Source organism: Arachis ipaensis, chromosome B08 (assembly GCF_000816755.2).
Source record: "Arachis ipaensis cultivar K30076 chromosome B08, Araip1.1, whole genome shotgun sequence".
Lineage (NCBI taxonomy): Eukaryota > Viridiplantae > Streptophyta > Magnoliopsida > Fabales > Fabaceae > Arachis > Arachis ipaensis.
The window spans coordinates 26,453,332-26,462,916 of NC_029792.2; the positions used below are offsets into that span (position 1 = coordinate 26,453,332).

The window sequence follows — 9,585 nt, forward strand, 5'->3', positions numbered from 1 at the left end:
TGGAGCTATTTGCTTAGTTTGTGCGTATAGGCCGAGTGAATACAAAGGAAAGGCTAAGCCGGTTTGGTATCATCACTGAGGAAGATAATGTTTGTGTGTTATGTAATAATGATGTGGAACATGTACATCACTTGTTTCTAGGCTGTACCTTTGCGTGGCAGGTGTGGAGTGCTTGGATATCAGCTTTTGGCCGACAATGGTCTTATCCGGGTTCGATGAAAGCATTTTTTAAGCTGGACAGACGAATCGAGGAGTAAGGAGAATCAAAGGCATCAGTTGAGGTGCTTCTGTGCGATTCTCTAGAACATCTGGATGGAAAGAAATAGCGGGATCTTCCAGAATACAAGCAAAGGCGTTGAAGAAATTATCAACATGACCTTCATCAGCGCTAACGAGTGGAGTGGTGTGGATCCCTTTTGTTGTTGATGGCTATGCCGGAGATGACTTGGAGATCAGTTGTGTTGTTTTTATTTATATTGGATTGTTGACTGTCCTTATTTGCTCTACCTTGTTGTGTTGAGCTTTTGTTTTAAAAAAATAACAAAAAACATTAAAATCAAAATTGTCTCCAATCTTTTTTTCTTATTAAAATCATTCTCAGTGTTCAAAAACGCTTTAAAAACATCATTCTCACTTAAAATATTAATTATATGATCATTTTGCCCTTGATAAAACATTCTCTTCTATCCATTAACCAGCTCTACTATCATCTTCATCTGTTCATTACTATCACCATTACAAGAGCCCCTCCCTCCTCCAAATCTCTCTAAAGCTGCTACAACAACAATACAACAACAACAAACCATAAAGCACAATATTTTTTTTTTGTATTTTGTACCAAGACAAACCAAAACACAATATTTTTCTCTGCAACAACAAAACACAAAAACCACTAGAAGTTGATGGAGCACTTCTCCTCAAAACAAACCCCAGAACACCCAACACCTACTTTTCCTCACCCATGGAGCACTAAAGATGATGATTTTATTCTTGCCAAAGTCCTCCTAGAAGCAACCGGATCTGATGCCTAATGCATGTGCCTTCGAAGAAGTAGAATAGAGAGAATCAAAACACAGAAGGGGAGAGAGCGAGAGAGAAAGAGAGGAATTGAAGAAGGAGAAGAGGTTGAGCAAGACGATGTTGGCGACGAGCAAGACCATCGTTATCGTTGTCGACCTGAGAAGAAGGGAACGACGAGAGAGAGAGGGGCCAAGTTTGAAGGGATGCTTGGATCTGAGTTTCGGCTTTCTCGCCGTAGAAGGCCGCCCTCTGTTCCGCCATCGCCTCTCTCTTCTTCCTTTCTTTTTCTTTTTTCTCCCTCTTTTGTTCCTTTTTTTTGTTTCAGTTTGTCTGTTTTAGGTGCAGTAGGAAGGGGTGGGGGTAATGGGTGGGTGGGATTAGGGTAATTAATAATAATAAAAAAAGATATTTGTGTCATTTCAAAAATTATTATGTTCAAAAGGACGATTTTATAACGTTTTTGTAACGTTGAGATGATTTTAATAACAAAAAAAGTTCGGGGACGATTTTGATTTTGGCCTCACACCTTAGGAACAAAAAATTTACTTAACCCAAAATTTTAGATTAAATTATAGATCGAATTGGATTGATTTAAATTTGAAAAATAAAAACTGATGTTCAAGTTCTATGATGAGAATAAATACGGTAATTGTGCCCACTCCTAAAAATTAAAAGATGGGAAGCGTGGAGTTGATGGATAAATAAAACAGAAAAAGAATTGGGAGATAACCGTTTTAATTGTGTGTTAGGGAGATAAATAAAACAGAGGAAGAGTGAGAGATAACCGTTTATCCATTGTTAGGAGAGGTTGACGAGAATAAATGAAACAGAGGAAGAGTGGGAGATAACCGTTTTAATTCTCTATGTATCGTGCATCAACTTCATGCTTCCCATCTTTTAAATATATTCCCATACAACAAACAAAATTTAAGTATATTTCAAACTTTATATACTCCCATACAACAAATTAAACAAAATTTGAAATAATATTATATTTAAATTATATTTTAAATTTTTATGTACTCCTATACAACAAATAAAATTTGAAATATATATAATTTGAATTTAAAAATTAATACTCAAGAGAGTACATAAAGAATTTAAAAAATTTGTCAATTAGAAACAATGGTAATAATAGTGGATAAGGGAGCCACTCAGATAAAGACGCCTAAAAGGTCTTTTTTTAAAGATATTTTTTAATAATTAAAATTTAACACATATAATCGATTAAATCGTGTTATTTTTGTCAAAATTAGACTAGATAAATTGATTTGACCGAAAAATGGTGAATCAAATCTTGAACTGGTCTAAATTAATATTATTTTTTTTATAAAAAATGACTACAATACCCTATTATAGAAAATGACTAAAATACTTCTATTATATATATTAATTTTGAGAATCCTAAATTTTAGTCTTTTATTTTTCTATCGTAGGGTTAGAATTTAGAATTTTTAAAATATATATATAATAAGAGTATTTTAATCATTTTCTATAATAAAGGTATTGTAGTCATTTTTTATAAAAAAAAATATTAATTTAGACCAATTCAAGATTTGATTCACCATTTTTTCGGTTAAATCAATTTGTTTAGCCTAATTTTGACAAAAATAACATGATTTAATCGATTAGATTACAATCAATTAAAAAGTATTATTTGAATTTCCTTAGAAAAAAAGAATTATCCAAAATGAACCTCCAAGATTCAGGTTCTATACTAGCAGAAATTTAACCAATCTAGCATGTTCAGTTTGACATTTCATTAGCTGTGTGAGAAATCGTTTTGTTCCAAGCTAAGGACTCAAATATCCTTAATTTTACCTTGACTATAGTCATACACTAATATTTATTCAAATATCATTTTTTATGAGTTGTGATAATATTTGTATGTTATTTTATAACTAGGGTTAATGCTTAATTTAATTACCATAATCACATAGATGAGTCATTTTAGTCACAATAACTATTAAATATCAACACTTAATTCATTACAAGAAAAATGTTGAGTACCGTCAGAATTACTAAAAAAATTTGCCAGTAATATACCGTCAAAATAAATTTGACGATATAAATCTTGCTGGTAATTGTTTACCAGTAGATTATTTCGTCCACTGCTAATTACCGTCAGAATATTTCTGCTGGTAATTTTTACCGTCGGATTTTTCTCCTGGTAAATCCAACGGTAATATATTATAAATTAATATTTAAATTAATAACTACTTCCAGATTTAACTGACGGTAAATCTGATAGTAAATTTAAATTTTAAATTTAAAAAAATTTGTTTAAAAATTAATATATAATTCATGCATATTAAACAATTGACTTCGAAACTTGAGGGTAAAATGTTTAGGGTTATAACAACAAATTTCAGCAAATAAAAAGAATTTACAAACAAAACTAAAAAAAATCCCAAGAATCCAGAACGAAGAATTTACAAGTTTCAGCAAGTAAACACAATTTACAAACAGAGTTCAATAAATAAAATCCTAAGATTTGAAAATTTTAAAAATCATAATAAATAAAGAATCAGAACAAAGAATGAACAAATAATACCTAGACTCCATTGGAAGATGCAGCCACGGAGGCACAAAGACTGAGAGACAGAACATCATGGCTGGCACAGCGACATGAATGACGATCTGGTAGTCATCCAAAAAATAATTATCAGAAGTACGGAGAGAGAGCAAGAGATAAACTCAAGACTATCTAGATAGCAAAAGCAGTTTAGTCAAACACACCATTAATGCTAGTAGCAAGCATTCTGTGTATAAAAACTAATAAATTTTATAGATAAGGGAAAAACCTTAGAAAATGATAATCTTATTGAATAACTTACTACATTCTTAGGGTCATCCGGTTTAATACAAAGCTTTGTCGGTAAACTTTGTGATTGGACATCGATAGTTATCGCTTATACAATTTTCCGTTTGATAGTCAGATTTGTAGTTTCAGCAACTCGCTCAACTTTTAACAAAGTATCGAAAGAAATTAATTGCTAAATATACCATTTTTCATCTTCACTACAAATAGCCTGAACTTTACTTCCAATAGAATATTTATCTTGAGGATCAGAATTGATCTCCCAAGTGAAATAAAAAAAGCAATTAATTATGATCATAAGAAAAATATTTGTATTTAAATAATTTCAATCATTTGAAATGAGCACTTGCCCGTATAATCTCAATTCACCAAGGGGCTGTTAAGTACAGTTGCGAAAGCAAAGTAGCTTAAGCTTTAAAGGCAATATCATAATATGCTACACTACTCAGATTCACAGTTTCACCGATAGTCAAAATAGCAAATTAGACATACTACTTCATTATCCTTATGTTTTGCAAAGAAGAAGGTACACTAGCATTTGAATCACATATTTCATTATCTTGTTCAATTTCTCGATTTCAGAGCAACCAATTCGTATTCATAATCAACAAAACCAATTCATAAACTAATTCAACAATTAACAAAATCAGCATATTCATAGTCAGCAAACCTAATTCCTAACCCAATTTAACAATAAAATTAACAACAATACCATTTCAACCATTTCAACATTTTAAGTTCAACATCTTCCATATTCTAATCAGATTCATAAATCGTATTCTAATTAATAAATCAACTATTAAAAATTAACATAAAATATTAGAACAACTAAAAAAACTTACATGTTGACTGTTGTTGTAGCTGCAGAATCGAGTAGTGCAGTACAGGCAGCAACACGCATAAAAGAGAGGTAAGGGAGAGATGAGGAAGCGGCGCGGTGTGGCGAGACCTGAGCACTCACTAGGCGTGGGTGCAGTAATGTCGGATGAGCAGAATACGAGATAGAGGGAGCAAGACAGCTAGCGACGAGCACGCGAGGGACGACAAGCAGAGGAGGTGCGACGAGAGGCAAGCATGTGGTGGATCCGGAATTCACGAGCACACGTTGTAGTGGATCTGGCAAGAGGCGCGGTGATGGAGGCAGGCGTGTGGTAGCGGTGAACCGAGGTGAGAGTGAGAGGACTGGGGGAGAGGGGCAATGCTGTACCTCTTTGTGTGGGAGTGGGAGTGAGAGAGAGTAATGCGAAAATGTGGGGAGAGGGGGTTTGTAAATTTAGGGCAAGATTACTGTCAAATTTATCATCGAAAAAATTCGTCGGTAATGCTTTGCGAGTGACCAAAGTCCAAAACGCAACGTTACATTAATCAAGGTTACCGGCGAATAAATCCCGCTAGTAAATCCGACGGTAATGCTCGCGTCAATTTTTTCTTTTTTTTCCCTTTATTTATTACCGGCGGATTTATCGTCGGAAAATCAAATCCGACGGTAACTTTTTTACTCGACAAATTTATTGTCAAATTCATCGATAAATATGTCGGTAACCCGCCGCTAATGTTCTTCGCTAAATCCGACAATATTCAGCGTTTTTCTTGTAGTAATTGATCATAATACTCCACGAAATGACTGATTTCTGTCGAGTAGGATGACTTTTCATATTAAATGCCATGCATTGTCACAACTCCACAAATAGTGTTAGAATTAAAAATGTTTAAATGGACTAATTCAATTTACAATAATATTAGAGAGAAAATAATTTAAAATTATTTNAGTATTTTACTATTCTACTAATAATTAATGAATGTAAAATAAGATTAACAATAATTAAAGAATGTAAAATAAGCAAACTTTGAATTATTTTGGTAAATTTTTTATTGTCTCTCGAACGTTTTGTTTAATTTACAAATATATTTTCAGTGATTAAAATAACTATGTATTTGAAGACACCAAAAATAGAAAAAGCTCATGTATATTGCAAAAATTAAAATAACTCTTCATTTAACTATGAGAATTAAATGAATCATTAACCCTTATAACTGACCAAAATGTAGGCCCTAAGAAAAAAAATAGGAAAAGTATGAGTGGGTATTAGAGATATAACCATTTGTGTTACCTTTTTTCATCAGTTGAAACTTTTGCGATGAGTGGTATCATAACATGGTATTAGAGCTCTAGATCCGAAAAGTGAAGAATTCGATCCTTGGTGAATCCCAAAATCTAGTCCATTAGCTCCCTAACAGGACTCAAAAAAATATTGTCTGGCAGTAGGAGCGGAAGTTGAGGGGTATGAGGTATGTGCTTTAGAATCGAAAAAACTGATCCAACTAACATGTTAGTTTTCATACAAACCGACAAACCGTTAGGGATAAAGCCTACTTTAATTGAAGGAGGTGCCGCAACAATTCATTAAACTAAAGTAGGAATACAAGGATAATCTATAAAATTGATTGTCTCCTCTTAAATCTTACTTTAATTCATTGATTCATTTATCTTATATTGATTGAGATCAGTCTGACGATAATTCAAGTTATACATTTCCATTTAATATTTCAACTTTTCAAGATACAAACCAAGCAACATACTGGACAGATTAGATCGTAAACCAGCTAGCTAGTTATGGTTTTCGGTTTAAGTATTTCTTTTTAATTTGAGTAATTAATCAAATTATGCTCAGAACATTTCATTAATATTTGTATCTTAACCAAGGTTCTGAAAATCGGACCGGACCTGCCGGTTTGATCGGTTTAACCGCGAATCGGCGATGCAAGCGGTCCGGCCCTCTTCTAATAACCGCTGGAGAAAAAACCGCAAAAAAACCGATGAATCGACTGAAAATCGGCCGGTTAGACCGGACTGATGACCGGCCGATTCTTCTAAAACAGTAAAACGACGCCGTTTTTAATTGTTTAAAAAATATAAAAAATGAAACCCGACCCGATTACCACTCGAGAACCACCCCCCTTCTTCCCCCATTCATTCATCTCAGTCTCACACTCTCACTAACGGTGAACCCTAGCATTCCCAAATCCAGCCCAGTAGCCACCGCTGTCGCCGGGGTTCTCAGGTCGTCAGCGCCACCGCCGTCGCCTGATCTCTTCCCCATTCATTCATCTCAGTCTCACTCTACACGTGAACGGTGAACCACTGAACCCTAGCCCTCTGAAGCATTCCCAGCCCAGTAGCCCTCCATCGTACCCGCGGTCCTCAGGTCGTCAGCGCCACCGCCGTTGCCTGGTCCTCAGCACCGCCGCTTCGTCTTCGCTAGCCTCTCGCTTCGTCTTTGCTGGTCTTTGCTTCGTCAGCACCCAGGTGAGTGACTCCTCTGTTTCATCTTCTCTGTTTCATCTTTTATGTTAGAATGTATGGTTCTGATTCTAGAACGCCTAATGTTGATGTTTTTGTGTTTTGCTGCTTTGTATTTGTTAATTTGTTGAATGGCTGAATGCTTTGTATTTGTTAATTTGTTAGAATGTATGGTTCTATTTTGCAATATTGTTGAATGGCTTAATGTTGTAGGCAGAATTGTGTTGTGTTGAATGGCTGAATGTTGTAGGCAGAATTGTGTTGTGTTGAATGGCAGAATGCTGTAGGCAGATATGATCTTGTGTTGTGGTTAAGAACATGCTGTTAATTTTCATTGTGTTTGGCTCCTGCTTTAGGTTAAGAACATGGTTAATTTTCATTGTGTTGTGGTTGTTTTTAATTTCATTGTGTTGTGGGTGTTATTAATTTCAGTTATGGAAAATAGTATTAATCAAGAAGCAACTGATGGTGTCAAAAATAATGCAAGGGGTCAAAAATCTTCAGAAACAATTTCACTGATGGTGTTTGTAAGTACCAGGTGAAAACTCTTCAAACTACCCCTACTTTTGTTGAGGAAGTTCAAGAAAATGAAGCTGTGGATCTATGGCCGAAGATGAAGGAAGAGGCTGAACTTGATGTAAATGAGGAACCTATTCTGAATAGTTACTACCAATCCTCAATTCTGTCTCATGATTCATTGGAATCTGCTTTGGCCAATTACCTTGCTAACAGATTAAGCAGTGCAAGCCTTCCAAGTAACACACTCTTTGATCTTTTTGTTGGGATCTTAAAATCTGACCAAGAAATTATGGATTCTGTGAAGGATGATCTCAAAGCAGTTAAGGAAAGAGACCCTGCTTGCATAAGCCATGTGCATTGCTTCTTGAACTTCAAAGGCTTCTTAGCATGCCAATCTCATAGAGTTGCTCATAAGCTATGGCTTCAAGGAAGAAAAGTCTTGGCAGTTATGATCCAGAACTGAGTTTTCGAGGTTTTCGCGGTTGGTATTCATCCCAGTGCTAAGATTGGAAGCGGGATTCTGCTTGATCATGTAACTGGATTAGTGGTTGGTGAAACTGCAGTGATTGGTAACAATGTGTCAATTTTGCATAGTGTGACTTTGGGTGAAACTGGTAAAGCTTCTGGTGATAGGCATCCAAAGATTGGTGATGGGGTTTTGATTGGTGCAGGGATTTGTATTTTGGGGAACATTAAGGTTGGTGAATGTGCTAAGATTGGTGCTGGTTCTGTGGTGATTAAGGATGTTCCTCCTAGGACTACTGTTGTTAGTGATTTTGTTATGCTGCTGTTTTGAATTAATTTAGGGGTGATTATTTGTTATGCTACTATTTTGAATTAATTTAGGAGTGATTAATGATTATTTCTAGTTGTATTGTTGCTGTTTGCACCATTACTCTTTTCACTATTTAACTTTGTATTTTGATAAGATCATATGAATTTGGTTGACATTTCATATGTTTTAAATTTGGAAGATATTTAAGATTTATATTAGACTATAATTAAATTTTATGATGTTTATATATAATTTATTTATTATTTTATTCTGAAATAATTTTTCTAGTTAAACCATCAATTAAACCAGTTAGACCAATAAACTAATAAATCAGTAGCTAAAGCGGTTTGATAATCGGTCCAGTTTTCTGAACCTTGATCCTAACAAAGATGTCAAGGGAAGAGAGACAAATGTCGAATACAAATTACAAATTTAAATACTAGAGATTTAACTACTAAATTATAAGTTTAACTATTGAGTATTACATTAAGTCAGTTTTCAATTTGGCTTCTAAAATATTCTACCTCTCATTGTCAGATAAGATATGATATTTTATGAAATATGCAATGTCAATGCATGACTATCTTTTTCAGAAAACAAAAAAGTATATTTTCTTTGTACCATAAAGGTTGAATCAAGCTTAACCATTGGGCCGCATCCCATTGTCCACTTACGAAACGCAATGCTTAACTGTTATGTATGAATAATATTAAAAAATTTTATTTTATTAGGACGAAGGGACAAAAGTATACTTAAAAGTTCATACTTTAGACATGATTACACTTCAATCATTTAATGAGTCACGCGTGTATATTATTTATACTTCAGTGGACACAATATTTTTTGTATTTATTTTTTTAAGGAAGAAGGGACAAAAATACACCTGAAAGTTCATACTTGTGTACACAATTACACTTCAATCATTTAACGACGCCACACGTCGATGGCCGGAAGAGTAAATGTGTCCGCCGGAGTGTATAAATGATGTCCACGCGTGACTCATTAAATGATTGAAATGTAATCGTGTCCAGCGTGTGAACTTTCAGGTGTACTTTTGTCTCTTCTTCCATTTTATTATCTAATTATATATTTATATTTGTAAGATTTTGAACTAATAGGTAAAATCAAATTTCTTTTATTTTTTGCTTA

The 9,585-nt window shown here is 34.1% G+C and overlaps 1 pseudogene; it reads left to right on the top strand.

Annotated features, from left to right (window-relative positions):
* LOC107611995 lies at nucleotides 6,776–8,566 on the top strand (annotated as a pseudogene).